Raw genomic sequence first — 17,183 nt, forward strand, 5'->3', positions numbered from 1 at the left:
TGGTGGCCACTTATGGCACGCGACATTCACAGTTTTGTTTTGGCTTGCTCTGTCTGTGCCACTGGTAAGACTTCCAATCGACCCCCAGATGGGTTACTCCAACCGCTGCCTGTCCCTTTGAGACCCTGGTCCCACATTGCGCTAGATTTTATCACCGCCCTCCCACCCTCTCAAGGGTACACGGTAGTTTTGACCGTGGTGGACCGATTCTCGAAGGCGGCTCATTTTATTCCCTTGCCCAAATTACCCTCAGCCAAGGAGACAGCGGTGACCGTTGTAGATCACGTTTTTCGCTTACATGGCCTCCCGATAGACGTGGTTTCCGACAGAGGACCCCAATTTGTGTCCAAATTTTGGCGAGAATTTTGTAGATTACTGGGAGCGACTGTTAGTTTGTCCTCAGGGTTTCACCCCCAGAGCAATGGCCAGACCGAGAGAGCCAACCAGGATTTGGAGAGAGTGTTGCGTTGTTTGGCTGCCAGGAATCCTTCCTCTTGGAGCCAACATATCTCTATGGTGGAGTACGCCCACAATGCGTTACCAGTGTCATCCACGGGCCTATCTCCGTTTGAATGTAGTTTAGGTTACCAGCCACCAATTTTTCCCAGTCTGGAATCCGAAGTCGCGGTCCCCTCCGCTCACGCGTTCGTCCAGAGGTGTCACCGCACATGGACCAGAGCCCGTGAGACTCTGCTCCAAGTGGGGGCGCGCACCAAGGCTAAGGCCGATCGCCACCGGTCAAGGCCACCCGTATACGTCGCTGGTCAAAAAGTGTGGCTTTCTACTAAGAACATTCCTCTCCGTTCCGTCTCTAATAAGTTAGCTCCCAAATTCATTGGCCCGTTCACTATCACCAAGATTATTAGTCCGGTGACAGTCCGCCTCAACCTTCCTCTAGCGTACAAGAGAATTCATCCTGCCTTTCATGTCTCCAAAATTAAACCCGTCTTTCGATCGCACCTTAATCCGCCTGCCCCGGTTCCCCCCCCCGCCGCGACTCGTAGATGGGGAGCCTACTTATTCGGTTAACCGTATCCTGGACTCGAGACGGAGGGGACGCGGATTCCAGTACTTGGTGGACTGGGAGGGTTACGGTCCGGAGGAGAGAGGTTGGGTTCCTGCCAGGGACATTCTGGATCACTCCCTTATCGATGATTACAATCGACAGGTAAGGGTGTCTGGGAACGCCAGGCGGCGTTCCTAGGAGGGGGGGTACTGTCACGGTCCATGGATTCATTGACTCTCCCTCGCTATGTGTGTGCGCGTGTTGAGTGAATGGGCGTGGCTCATCAGCTGGCTCGTTATCCACTGATGAGCCGATCAGCGCCAGCTGTTCTGAATGAGGATGTCCTATTTATTGTTTGATCACTCGTCTTGTCTTTGTCAGATGGTTGTGGAGGTTCTCCTGGATCTGTACTTTTGTTCTCCTGTTCCAGTCCTGTTTCAGTGTTGGTTCTACGACGCTTCACCGAGGATCATCTCTTCCACGTGGATCTGCATTCCGCCTACTGAGTCCTTGCGTTACCAAGTCTGCCCGAGTTTGCCTGAGGATCATCTGACATTTCTACACTGAGCTCGCATGAGAATTATCTGCTATTTCTACACTGAGTGATTCCTGTGAATTCTGCCTGTCAATTTGAGCCTCTTGTCTTCTCTTTTTGACTGTAATAAATACCTATTCACTCGCATCTGAATCCTTGACTATTTTCTAGCGTCCCATGACAGCATTTTTCCATTATTGGCACAACTGCTCGTCACTGGGGATAAAAAGGGATGTCTGGGGATGCCCTTAACAGGACATATTTGTACCTCATTTAGCCCTACAATGTCAAGTTTATTTCTAGAGCATGGTTTAAAGCAACTAAAAGTTGACCAAACTGCTTTACAGTGAAAATATAACAACATCCAAACAAACAGAACACAGAACCGGAAATTAAATTACTCTCTAAGATCCATTAAAAGCCAGTAAAAACAAATGAGTTTTATCTTTTATCTATCTTAGATTCAGAGGTGGAAAGTTCAGGTTCAGAAAGTAAAAGGTATTTTATTCTGTATTTTGTTCCAATCACCTGGATTTGCTAATTAGCACAGTTTTTCAGCCAGGAGATACTAGCTAATTAGAACTAATTAGTGAAATCAGGTGGCTAAGTTCATGGGTGGAATAAACATATGGCAGGACTTTTACTTTCTGACCCCTGGACTTTCCACCTCTGCTTAGATTTAAAAGTTTCAACACAGTGGAAGGCTTTTCCACAACTACCGAAAAAGCCTGATCCCATGGTGTATTTCTTTTTCTTTCTTTTTCTTCTTTTTTTACAGATGGTTTATATAAGCAAGACAGTTGTTTTTGAAAGTATGAATGAAGAATAGATGCTTGTGGGACAGCTTGAATGGAGCCACAGCAGAAAAAAAATCCCCAAGATAAACTGAAAAACTTCAGTTTGACAGATAAGAGCTAAAACACTTATCTCTTATCTACCTCCACAGTGTTCAAGGTCGGAGATCAGGATATTATAGTCTATGGTATCAAATGCTGCACTCAAATCTTGTAATAAAAGAATAGCATGATCACATGAGTTGACATTTAAAATAATGTAATTTAAAAATGTATTTATGTTCAAATGACTCTGTAATTGTTGGAATACTATTTTCTCGATAATTTTCATATTAAAGGTAGTTTAGAGATAGGTCTAAGGTAGGTTAGAACCTAAGATAGGTTTTGACAAAACAGTACGATCAAGATTGTACAACAGCATGTTTTAAACACTCTGGTATAGTCACTATGGCAAGACATTTATTAGCTGGGGAAAGTACAGTATCTTGCACCCGTTTCAACAGATGTGTAGGAGATTTGCCAATGTGCGTAAGCTTTAACTGATTTACGACTAGAAGTAAGATGTTCTTCAGCACACTATGAATCAAGAGGACATTCTGGGTTACAAGACTTGGAAGCCTGTTTAAAGGTACCATTTTGTTTACAGATGGACAACAGAGCGAGGTTTTAAATATTACAGGTTTGTGATCTGTAAAACTAACACCACAAATGTCAATAGCACAGATAGGTAAGCCATAAGAAAACACCAAGGATGTGTGTCCTTTCACTAGCTGATCCCTAACAGGTAGTAGGCCTACATTAGGTAGATAAGTGTTCCAGAACACATTCATAAACCTTTATCTCACTTTGTTTGCAGTTACACTTTTTATATATGAAAATATGTATGATGGTATACATATAAAAAAGTTACATACATCCTATATATTTTCTCAGGAATTTTGTACATATATTGCACATACATGTTCCCTCAAATGTTAATCAATATATATATACAGTATATAGTATGTTCAAATATATATATACACAAACAGTACCATATTTTATCACATGTATATCTATATATTACATTATGTTATGTATATAGAAGTGTGTTATTGAATATAAAATGACATACATTACGATATAAGTAAATATATTGTCACATTTTTCAATATATGAAAAGCGGCAATTACTCATTTATTATAGCACAATATTTTCAATATCCATTTAACAAAAAATATATAAATATATACATATATAAGGAAATATGTTCTTTGCATAAAGTGTGACGAGCTGCTGTCCCCCAATTTCTGCACTTTTTTTCCTGACAGTGTTGAAATGGCTGTTGACATTGTACACCATTATGTCAAATCAAGTTGATTTATATAGCATTTTATTAAATAAAAATCATCTTCAAGTTAAAAAATTATCTTCAAGTTAATTTCATTATACTGTGATTATCATATGTCCACCTCATTTCATGTGGCCCCCGAGTTAATTTCATGTGATGTACTGATGTCATAACATATAATTATGTATGACTGTGTCACGGTGTCAGGTTGTGTTCTCCAGGTGTCCACTAGATGTCCTCCTTCCTCACGGTGTCTGTCACAATTTGAACTACATTCCCCACGATTCTTGTCTCATCATTGCACTCAGCTGTCCCCTCTCACTGATCATTGCACTCAGCCAATTCCCCATTATCATTGTCGTTTCCCTGTGTATATAACCCTGTCTGTTTTAGTGTGTGTCACAGAGTCCTTGTTATTATCACACCACAAGTCCTGTCTTTAGAGCCGTTCGTTGTTCTTGTGTATGTTTGGATTGCTACCCTGGTTTTGACCCCTGCCTGGACTGGTTATGATTTTGGATTTCTCTAATAAACATTCTTACTGCATCCTTGGATTTTTCCCTTCTTTCCCGAGTGTGGATCGTGACAGACTGATGCTGCATTAGACATAATACCACCCTCCATCTGCTCTACAGATAGTCCCCAACCCATTTTATTACATCAATATGGCTGTAATCACTGCCTAAGAAAACTCCAGGGCTGATCAAAAGATGAATTGTGATTTAATTTAGATCTTTGATTATTCTTATACTTTCAGTTATTAATTCATTATGGACCCAATGCCGCATAGAGATCACGTCGGCCGGATCGTGTTTCTCACGGTCACAAATTTGCTAATTCTAATTTTAGTCAGTGGATGTAGGGTTTGCTAATACCTCTAAAGTCGGTTGCCTACTGCTCACTCGAACAAGAGAGTGTAGTTTAATTTAGCCATTTCCATACAATTTGCTAAATCAGTGATAGACAGAAATCAAAAGGTCTTCAGATGACGTGCCTACTGCTCCGTTCATACATGCGCCTTTAGTTTGACCTACCTTAACTAAGATTTGCGGTAGCACCAGCATCCTTATAATACATTAAAATAATGATTTCAGAATAAATCAAGATGTAACATTTATTTTGCCAGGCAGGGTTAAGCATCAATTAAAAGGATTAAACAGAATACACAATACATAACTGATCAGCATAAAATACAAACATAATTCAAAATACCATATCAAAAAGAGTCATCATACCTGGCAATAGAGACACACAACAACAGTGTGGAAAGTTCTGTTTACAGATGCTTCCTTGAGTGGTTTATCAATTCCCTTTAAATACCCAAGTGGAACAACAGAACAATAAACATCTAGCACCCAAATATTTATTCAGCTTTCATTGGACCCTTTCTTGTGCCCCAAGGGGTCACGTCTGAGTTTGGGGGATAAAGATAAATGGTTATCAGCGGTTAACTCCTACAGAAGTATTTATTTTGACTTCTCATAAAACAGCTGGAGACAGTAGTTTCGTGAGATTTGCATGACTTTATGAGACATTTAGGGTCTCATTTAGAGTGCAGAGTCAGGAACTCAGCATAGGGGGAAGAGATGAGATTGGGCCAGTTTTGTTGTGCTCTCTGTCCCTTAGATCTCTTCTTCAGATTAGTGAGTTTTATTGTTTTATTGCAGGTTCGAATTCTTGAATTCAGTCTTAGCAGAAATCCATCCTTACAGTCAATATGGCTGTAATCACTGCCCAAGAAAACGTCACACCCAGGGCAGGACTTGAATCATTGTTCTGGCATTATAAAGCTAACATATCATAGGTCAACTAAATCAGGCAGAGTCGACTTCAGAAAGCTGTTCCCTTTTTCTTGGGAAAGATTTGTAGGAGAAGTAAAAAATATTTTCACTTACTTCAAAATGATAAACAAGCTAAAGGTTTGAAAATGGTATATTATTGGAATCTGCATAAATCATGAATGATTTTGGACAATATTTACAAGAGTTCTTGTAAAACTCATATCTTCAGAACACTTGGTGGCACTGTCTTCAAACGTCTCAGATACCTTCGGTACATGCGGTCACTGATATGTACCAATTTTTGTGCACATAAGTCAAAGCGTTAAAAAAATGGCATAATTTATTCTACGGACAGGTGATTAATCTGTTCCTATCGGCAGATTCGGCATGATCCACAGATCTCCACAGATCTATTATCTTTCAGTTATAGTAGTAGACGATCTGGGGACTTTTGGTCTACTCTTTTCAACATACTGTTATTATGTGACACACTTATTCTAATCTCACATTTCGGGTGGATAGTATGCACAGTGGGGCACAGGGTGTGTTTTTAAAGGGCTCATTGAATCATTTACTCAGCCAATTAATACAGAACACTGATTCATTCAGAAATGATGCTGTGGCTTTATCTGGAACTAGCCCCTCATTCTTTCCCGACTGCCATATAACTGTACAAACAAACCGATAAAGGCGGGCACACTATTGGGCACATTATTGGGCACTCAAAGGTAAATCTGGCTGTGCATGGCAAACTGCACCTGCTGAATTTTAAACTGATTTAATCTAACTCGGGGATACTGTATTTACTTATGTGATGAAAATATTTATACTTTTCTCTAAGCACTGTATGGTTGTTTTGTACAATTTGTGTGGTAATTGCAGGAAAACCCCCAATGATCTTAAACACGATGTATGACATCATGCAAGGCTTGCGATTGGCCACTATTTATGCAATAAAAATCCCCTGAGATCAGCTATGAAAATCTAGAGTCATGTGAAAGGAGATAAAAAAGAAGAGGTCTTTTTTCACAACCTTAGCCCTTTGTTTAACTTCCATCATCTTCTGTGGGAGCAAGTGAAAGTATTCTGATGTTTTGTTGTACAGACTTGAATTACAATGATCAACAGAGAAGACTATTCAATGTAAAAGTATTAAATAGCAAGACGGAGAATTCCTTTGTGTGAGGGATTTGGGGGTCACCAGTTCACCCGTGGCAGGTCAATGGAAGAGTGGTAACAGTATTCCTATGTACAGTATATCAGGCCACTACCATCAGGAAATGTTTTCCTGCATTTTCAACACATATTTTACAAAGGAAGTATACACTTCTTCTTATCACAGCAAAGTATAAACAATTTCGTCATGTAAGTATGTATGACATCACCAGGTTTTAGATTAAATCATCTTGTAAATTTAGAAGAGTCACATTAAGAGTATAATCCTGTTTGGACAGGAATAGTTTACTAAATGACGTTTGAGTTGCAAACTTTATCACTCGATGTCTGTGATTTCATGAACTGATTCGGACAGGAGTTATTTCAGAGGTGGGAGTGTGTTTTCTAGACGTGGGTTTTACAGAAGGTAACACTGTGTCAAGTGCTGTGCTACAGTCCTTGTGTGCATCACGTATGACGTATATGTATTTTAATATATTATTTGTAAATATAATTTTAATTTGTAATAAAAACCCTATTTAAGTAAACTTTGCAAGTTTATAAGTGAGCAGAGAAATCTAGACAAGTATCATTTACTCTTACCTGACAGTGATATTAAAATAGGCAGTCTTTGCAGTTTCCACGATTTGGCTCTATTTTATGTTTTTTGTCGGATAACATCCATATTGAAGCTAAATGAAAGCATGCCGAAGATTGGTGCACAAACGGTTGCTCAGTTAGGTCAAAAACACATGAGGAGAAGAGTTAGAATAATACAACATCAGCAATCACAGACATTTGCATTCGGATGGGATTAGATTTGACCGTTGAGTTTGCTGAAAAACAGGAAACTGCAAAGTACGTCTGTGAAACATACATTTCTCTAATGTCCCCCTGGAAAACTAGTCCCGGCCGAACAGGGTTTAATTCTTTGATTTAGTAGGACTATGTCCTGCGCAAGTTATGGGCTACAATTAACACTTTCATTGTTTGGGTTTGACAAGTGTGAGCATAGTTCTGTTCACAGTTAGTGACTTGAGTTCTGTTTACATGAATGAGCAAAGTCAAGCCTGTATTCCATTCTCACACTATCTGTGAATATTGCCTGTAACCGTAGTGACAGCGACAAAGTAAATATTAAATAACATCCATAAAACTGTACCAAAATATAAAAGCACCATATAGGAGCTTATTCAGATCAGGAAAAACTAAATTTCAACTTTAGAAAAAAAGTGCAACAATCACTGTACAGACATATATTTATTTTATGTTTATTTCTTTAAAAACAATGACACTGGGGCAAATTTAAAGGCCTTCATCAGACATCAAGTGTTTCTCGGGTAAACAGAGAACTTCAAAAAACATTTACAATAGGCAACAGGTGTGTGTCTCTAATAGAGGGAGTGTCTTCCGAAAGTTTATGAGTGTTTATACAGCCATGTATCTGATGTTAGTTATTGTACACTGTAATTACACTCCTCACCACTAAACGCACCCCTGGTTGGGTAAGATGTTTATGTTCATGTTGATGTTTATTTATTTGTAATAGATTATCTTTGTGCTTCTTGAATACATTAGATTTCATGCAGATAAATAACTGGAGGCATTTTGATTTGATGTAGCTACATTGGACATTTTGATTACCGCTACGGACACCCTTTGATTGGGAATCTATATGTTTGATCACGGTCATCTAGTTCATTGTGTATCATTATTATGAAACATCATCATCATTGGACTCCTTAGAGACAGCTAAGCCTCATATCTCACTTTCAAAATCACATTAACTTTATAAAGACTGAATCAGAAATTGTACTATATAAATCTTTTTGTGCTGTTTGTTTTACAATACTGTAAATACTGTTTGTGTGTGTTTATATAAAGTCACAAAAGGTGCTTACGTTGCTGTTTTTTTACTCATTGGTTTAAACACATGTTGATGCCTATGACCCTCCCTAAAAACAGATTTATAATTAACATTTAGAAGCACAAGTTGGTTTTATTATTGCCACAAGGAGATGTCTGCCTAATACTTCTGAGCTTTGCAACAAACACCTGTCCCAGAATGTTTCTGTTTCTCAAATGTTTCTCACCAGATTCTGGGAATAAAGTCTGGGCTATCAACACATCTTCATTCTCAGCTGTGACAGAAAACCTAGAGTCTGAGACCCACAGTTAGATGCAGCTGGCCTAATCGCTTGGGATGAAGCTTGTAATATCTTGGCATTATCTGATGATGGTAGTGAAGCATTGAATGCCAGCAGCAACTGTGTCAATGCATTCGAGATCCACCGACATTGGCCACAGCACTGCAAGTCTTATGCACAAGTGTCTAAGTCCGTTTATATTCTGACTGTTATATTACAATAAGTGATGCCACTACAATTTCTACTGGTGGCACTGAATGCAATCCAATTGACCCTGCATCTGCCATACTAAACAGCATGCAAGTTGCCTTATCAGGCCGCATGGTCAACGAGAACTTGAAGCCAAATGATAATTCTTTAATGAAGTATCCACGCTGTGGGACAACTAATTCATTAACCTGACCAGAAGCACTGCAAAACGGGTTAGGAACCTGATTAGTTACAATAGGTGAAGCATCAAGGTTAAGTCTAGCCAAAGGTGCTTTTAATTTAGCACACAATGAATTTGCAGCTGATATCGGCTCACAATCACGATCTGAACTCCGTCCACTACTTGAGCGCATTGATACTGGACTCTCCATCATGACAGGTTGTGCATCAAGTCTGATGGAGACACTGAGACCACATAATTCTCCATGCAAGAAGCATATTAGGTTTTTGTTAAATGCCTCCCTTCATTCACAGAAATCAAATGTGCCATCAGCCAGCGGATCCACCCTCTGCACCAACAAAAAGGGTCTTCAGCTTATTTTTCTTAGGAGTCAGAGTAACTGCCATCACCACCCTTTTAACTTCACGTTCTGAAGAGTTTGCACCCATTGGGGGTAATGATCTAATTCAGCATTCTGACGTGCAATGAGGTCTTTATGAATTGCCAATGGCATAAAACTATACAGCTAGGATAAGGATCTGAAAGGGGTTAAGGATCTGCTTAAAGTGCTTAGATCCAAAACAAGATAGACAATGATCCATAGGGGTGTGTGTGTGCTCCACACAGTGTGCAGCTCGCCACTGAACAAAGAGAGAAAAGAAAAAAGAAAAAATTCAACACTGCAAATCAGAACAGCTAAGCAGCTTAATCTCTATATCTCTAACAGAATGATTTAATGATCAGCAGCACCAATGCGGCTTGCCAACATGACTAAGGTTAATAATAGAATATAAACAAAGGCTACTCAATTCAGCTGGCACAGGAGCCGCTTAATATTACAACAAGAAGCAAATGAAAAAGAAAAAAAACAGTGCGCTCGCCAACAAGCGTCCCAAGATATTTATAGATCAGGCTCCGTAGTTTCACCCTCAAGAACTGAGGCAAGAATTGGAAAGAGACTGTACATAACGTAACAACATGCCTTTATATTCAGTCATAGTCATGGGGGTGACGACTTTGATATTGATTCTCAGCGAAGATACGAGCACTAGTGAAAGACTTAGAATAGATAAGTTAGGATAGTGCTCTGGTGGTCTAGAACGAAGTAAAGTAGAACTAAAACTAACACTACTGTAAGAATTGAGAAATTAGGAGATGCCAGACAGTCTGGTTGAAGAGCGACCAGACCCTGAGAGGACAAAGGACCTCTCTGGAAATTAACATTTGAACTCCTCCTCGTGCACTATTGAGACAAAAGTCTCACCTCAGAGTCATCCTAATCTACATCTCTTTCCCTCCTCCCCCTCTCCTTCTCCCCCAATGCGAAGATCACCAAGGACTCACCCAAGAATATATGGTTTAATGTGAATGATTAACATTGAGTATTATACATATTTAGTATCATTTGAAATGTCTCATTGCGACTGGTACAAATGTCTCATTTCCAAATAAGTAAAGCAAAAGGTAATAAGGTTTTTAAGAGTTTAGGGATAACTGACACACAAAGGAAGGTGGTCTCTAGACAAATGGTCTCCTACCCTCTCAGCCTCATGTATTTCTTAATGTTGGGTTGCATCTTTTCTTTTTATTCCAGAGAATTTTATGTTTTGTATCGATTATCTTTGAATTGATTATGAAATTGGCATGGTACATTTACCTGACATAATAAATTTTTACATTTGATTATTCTAACTGACTTAGACATTATTTTCATTAAAGTGTTAAAAGGAATAGTTAAACATTCGCTCATAATTAATGGTCTTCAGATATCATTAAAACCTTTTCATTTATGGAGTCAGATGAAATAACGAGAGAATACATATTCAAATGTATTGCATTTAATCAAAAAATACTTTGCCTCGAGAAAAGGACAGTAACACGTTAAGACCTTCTGCGTTGGTCGGATGCCTCCATTGGGTCGATCGAGCGCGAGCTTACACTACCATTCTAGGCTGTTTCTCCTAAAATCATTGTAAGCCTAAGAAGGTTATACACTGGGTTAATGAAATGGGTTGCTGGGTTGTTTTAACCCATGGTTGGATAAAATATGGACAAACCTAACCGTTGGGTTTAAAAATTTTATAAAAAAATTTAAACCAAATTAACAACCAGCGAAAATAAATGAGTTTTAAGTTGGGTTTTGGGGCGTTTTCACACTAGGCTCGTTTGGAGTGTTTGTTTCGGAACCTAGTCTATTTTCTCGGTTCGTTTAGGTGTAGATGAACACGACAATCACACTCGAATCCGCACCAGAACACTCGCTCCGAGATCGCCTGAATGAGGTGGTCTCGGCCCGATTGAAAACGAACTCTGGGGTGGTTCGCTTGAGGTGAGAAAGCAATCCGACCTAACGAACTGAGCGGCATCATAATCTAAATGCGTTATATAAAAAGCAGCAGTGTCTGATTCTGTTAGTTAGCACTTTAGTTATTGCAGTTGAAAACCAAAGAGTTTATCTTTTAGACTGGGCATGAAGTTTTTCTGTGTTATCGACAGCTGCAGAAAAAGCCATAATAACCTCGCAGAGCGAACATGTCAGTCCATCAATGGATGACGCAGACAAAACTCTGACCAATAAGAGGACAGTTTTACTCACATGTGACTTGCACCAACACATTTTGGTATAATTTGAAATGCTCCCTTATGAAAGTGAACCGAACCAAGAAGAAAATGCAATATTTTAACAAATTAAACCAGGATGTATCTGGTAAATTACCCCACTAATAATGCCCAGAATGGTATCAAACTTATACAGTAGTACAAATAGGTTCTGTACTCATAAAACGAGGCATTGGAAAGTTTGAAAGTACATCAGGAGTTTATTTAAATAACTCTTGCCTGACGGCTCATGCTACCGCTAACCCGGATGTCGAGGTCACTTCAGTGATTAGGGAAAAACCTGTAAAAGTCCTGACAGAAAGCGATACATAAGGATGTAGTGTAACGATGCCCAGTTCCAGGAACTGCACTAATATTTTGTTGGTAGTACCAGTTTATAAGAATTATTAGTTAACACTAAGTTGTCAACACTTCGGAAAAAATAATAATTCATTGTTACACTACATCCTTATGCATCGCCTTCTGACAGGACCCTTGGTTGATTTTACTCCGAACCATTCCTTTAAGGTTCAGAAAATGTTGTGTAAGCCATAATTTGAGAAGCAAGTTTATGGCAGCCGTAAGGCATGTTTATCATTATGCAGTTAGTACCGCTTCAAAGTGGGTGGGACTGATCGTTATAGTTGCCTCTAGTGCCATGACATCATCGTAAACGCAAATTTTTCATTCCGTGTTGCCCCATCCAGCTTTTGCTGGATCCGCTCCTCGGCAACCAACGAGAGGAACGTCTGCACCTCGTCCACTGACCACGATTCAGCCATTTATTTTTTTTCAAGTTTTTTACTTCTTTTTTCAAGCAAATACTTTGAAAAAAGGTGCTACAGCGTTGGCTGTTGTCTACTGGCTATTTAAATCTAGCGGGTTTAGTGTCTCGTGTCGTAAATACAATGACGCTGGTAGTGACGATTCTGTCTGACCAATCAGTGATCTGCAGTGTTTTCACGTCACATTTTAGTATTGGTACGGTACGCTTGGAACCTCAACAGAGGTGGTACCATTTAAAGCGAGCCGAAGCGAGCCGTACCGTACCATACCATGCAGTGGAAATGCGCCATAAGTGAGCCGTAAGTGATTACTCTTTAATCCTATAAATAAAAACGTTTTAAAAATGACAAATTTTGTAATCATTTGTAAGGTTAGCTACAGGTTAGGATTAACCTGTACAAACAATTGCTTGAGGATAATAATAAACCATGACAATTCCTGAAGAGGTTATATGCTTTATGAGAGCTGTAAAATATGAACATATTTTTTATTAATGCACATCATTAACTGGAAGACACTCCCAATGACCTCGTTGATGACAGATTGCAGTCATGTGCTGTTTGAAAGGAAAAATATCTTCAAATCAACTATTAACCTGAGGCACTAAGACACACCCAAACCAGAAACTGTTGTGGCAATACTAATATCTATGAAATCTTTAGGTTGCCAGAAATATCATGATCATATTCCCTCTCTGTTTCCAGTAGGTTGGTCAGTATTTTCAGACATTCCAAGCAAAACTTATTGTATACTTTTTCCAAAGAATTACAGAGGTATGTGAACAACAGAGAGAGAGAGACTCCACCCAAACAAGACCCAATCAACCATAAAAAATAACAGTAACCAGACAAATTCCTACACCCAAAATCCAGTATTCAAGAGGGTGGAAAATCAGTTAACAGATATAACACGTTTGTCTGGAAACTCTGAAAAGTTAACCATCATATTTCAAACCCACTGAACTGAAGTGCATACAGTCTACTGCTCTCTCCTCTCTCTTACTGTGTTTCTCTTGCTACTTTTTTGTGCTCTGATTCATAAATCATAAATCGACATGTGAGACCAGTTGGAATAGAAATGCTGATATAAATGTACATATTCATGCAAATTAGTAGTTTGACATTTTCAGGCTTCTAATATTCAGTAAGGTTTTAGTTGGTCACTTTGACAACGTAATGTACAAACATTGCAGTGTTTAAGTAGGTGTGTAAAATGAGTGAGATGATGTACATCAAGGACTGAGTCTATGAAATAGTTGTGTTGGAGTGGAAGGGGTTTGTATCTCTACTGAAAAATCAAGCAAATCATCATGAATTCCATGATGCTGACTGATCTATGCCGGTGAGAGCTGTATAGGTCTGGTGTGGCTGGTCCACCAGCAATCCCACTTTCTATACTGGGCACCAGCAACCACATCCCAGCATGCAAAACATCCAGCAATGCTACATTTTTCAGGAGGAATTACACATGCTTAATTCATGCTCTCATTATTTTAATGAAATGTACACTTGCATTTCTCTAATGTTTCTTGTGGGGCACTCCAATATATATAAGGACTTCACTTTTAGCTTCAGAAATGTAGGGTTCTTATAAAAAATCATGCAAACGTGCCTCCGTTAATCAGACTTGAACAGAAACATTTAACATTAAGCTGCTGCTAAATAGCATAATACAAGGGCTTCAAAGACACAGAGTGGAACATTGAAACAAAAACTGGATTCAGCAAGACTTACTTTAATAAGATCTGGTGTCTTCTTAATAACATCTCTAAAACGCAGGCTTTGGTTTTGGGATGACTGCATTGTGGTCTGTATTCTTCTCCTGCAGCAGATATAAAGACCGGCAAATATTGTCAAAATTATTAAAAAAAGAAAGAAAAAACAAAAACTGGGAGGGGAGGGGAGGGGAGAGGGAGGGGATACGGAGACAAGAGCGTAAGAGATCTAAGGAGCAATAAAGCCCTGCCCTGCATTAAGATGGATGTTTATGCACTATTTGCAAACCGCGTGGGAATCACAAAGCACCTTTCTATGAATAAATTATTATTAATGATAATAATAAAACTTATCATTCTCTCTCTCTTTTACTTTTCTGAATGGTCACTTGTGCTTTTGCATTTGTACTTCTGAAACTTGGCATTGCGGTACTGCAAGTATTTTTCTCTCTTGTATAATAACTTGCTTGTGATGTTCCTCATTTGTCCCTTGGGATAAAAGCATGTGCAAATTGATTAAATGTAAATGTAATTTTTGGGTCCATCTACAGAAGACTTTGTGTAGCTATAAATGAATGCAATAAGAGAATATAGCTGCAAGCAGCAATTATCGGGGCCAAGCAGAATAAGACGACAAGACATGGCTGAAAGTGTCAGATCAACTGCAACAATGAGCAATTAAAGACATTTAAAGAGGATTTTAGGTGAAATGGCTGAAAAATCATTTAAACAGTAATTAAAAATATGATTTATTTGATTATCACTTTCGACCAATAGGTGGCGCAGTTACAAAACTGATGTGATGTGGTCAGAGTGAAGTGACAATGACACATACAAAGTTATCAATATGTCCAGGCATTGCAGAGATAAAGCCTGAATAGTCCTTTTGGCATCATGGCTCAAATTTGCTGCTGCAGTATACGAAAACGGTTTCGTCTATCGACACGAAATCCATAACTTTTAGTTGGCACCAGAGCCGGACAGTAACGGAGTACATTTACTTGAGTACAGTACAGTATAATTTTGAGGGATCTGTACTTTACTCGAGTATCATTTTTAGGGAGTACTCATGACTTTACTCAAGTACATTTGAGAGGCAAATATTGTACTCTTTACTCCACTACATTTCTATCCATAACCGTGAGTACCTGTTACTTCTTCTAAAAAAAATAATAAAAAAAAAGGAAAAAAGAAAAATCTCAGACACCCTCAAATTTGTTGTTTCCCTTTCAAACATGATTGGATTGTGCAGGCGCCACTGATTGGGACAGCCTATGAGCAATCACCTTCAGCTTTCCGCCAAAGTCAACTCCATGGTCAGAGACGAATTTAGATAAGAGACAAAACCATGGACGAAACAATGGATGAAGACGCAACAGGTCCATCCCGGGAATGTGCCAACCCGTGGCCCCACCTCACCAGACTATTTCAATTTTCTGAACAAGTTAATGATAGTTTTCGCTTCAAGTGTTTGCTGTGTTTACCAATGTAAGCACTGTGGCAGTAGTAATGCAATATTTAGAAAATGTACTCTTGTACTCTTGATACTCAAGTACTTTTAAAAACAAGTACTTCAGTACTTTTACTTAAGTAGACATCTGACTGTAGTACTTTTACTTGTACTTGAGTAAAATTTAGCAAGGGGGATCTGTACTTTTACTCAAGTAATGAAGCTGTGTACTCTGTCCGCCTCTGGTTGGCACAGTCTGGAGATGATACGATTCGATTTTGGTGAAAATCTGACAAATGGTCTAGGAGGAGTTCGAAAAAGTAGGTTTTAAATTAAAATCAAGATGGCGGACAGGAAGTTTGGCCAAATAAGGTAAACTTGGTATCTATGTTCTCGGTTTGACCCAAGGAATCTTTTAATACCAGTGGCATTTCAGTTCGCCTTATTCACCTACGTCACCATCTAGAACCAAAACGAGGCTAGGGGGTACACTCTAAACCGGAAGTTCAGTGACAGAGCGCAGCGGGCGTCTGTAATCATGGCGGTACCTGTGTGGACAACAAACCTTTCATCTCTTCCAGAATTAACAGTGGACTATGTTGAAAAATGACGACTGCAAGATTCCCCGGGCTGTTTTGCTGAAAGGTTACAGCAACTGGATCGAGGGATATGTGCACGACGTGGAAGGTAATGCACGGACGATGACGGCTTTTTTTCTGAAATCAACATTAGCAAACGTTACTTTTAAAGTTAGTTTGTTAGCTAGCTAATACAACAGGACGCGACAACATTACAAGCTGATGTTAAGCATTGTTAAGATATATTAACCACACCAGACTGATTGTTATTTTGAGTGTTAACAATATATTATTTACCGACAGTCAAGAGGAGCGAGACAGTCAGTGTGCGAGCTAAGTCTTTTCGCTCGATGCGAAAAAACGAGGCACCTTACAACATTCAGGTATCATGACTGTGGATAAACTGCTCAGTTCGCGGAGTGGTGCCACTGCTAGAACAAATACGCTTGCTAAACGTTCAAATGTTCATTTTGATCGTTCATATCAACAGTTCATCTTTCCCTGCTAGACTAAAAATAAAATGTTATGTGCAATTGATGTGATCTTTAGCTAATAATGTATTGGAACCATCAGTAAAATGTCCAATGTTTCCAATGTGTCACTACAAAACAAGGCAGGGTGCTACTGTTGATTATTAAAATTAATACATATTAAGTATAAGTAAGTTTGTTTACAGGCATGGGTTGCTCAGTTTACATAGCGATGTTAAGTAGGGTTGGGGAAGGTACTCTTCAGGTCTCACAGGTAACACAGATGCTAAAAACTAATCAGTAATGTCGTCCACTGGGATGCACAAACCCAGTAACATCATTTGATTACTTTGAAACTTTTATGCATCTCTGCCTCGAAAATATCTTATTTTAATAAACAGCTGGTGTCAAACAGCTTGTCAAATTACTGTTATTCCCCAACCCTGGGTTTTAGTACAATGAGTGTGCA

At 39.0% G+C, this 17,183-nt stretch overlaps 1 protein-coding gene across 1 annotated transcript in view; it reads right to left on the reverse strand.

Moving 5' to 3' along the window:
* LOC311089744 (uncharacterized protein) overlaps positions 1 to 14,321 on the reverse strand; it is a 42,843-nt gene extending 28,522 nt beyond the window's left edge. The window contains exon 1 of the mRNA XM_084124682.1: positions 14,236 to 14,321. The gene's annotated coding sequence lies outside the window, so the exon portion shown is untranslated. The remainder of the gene's footprint in view (positions 1 to 14,235) is intronic.
* Positions 14,322 to 17,183: the final 2,862 nt, after the last annotated feature.

This window comes from Abramis brama, assembly GCF_963993115.1.
Source record: "Abramis brama genome assembly, chromosome: 9".
Lineage (NCBI taxonomy): Eukaryota > Metazoa > Chordata > Actinopteri > Cypriniformes > Leuciscidae > Abramis > Abramis brama.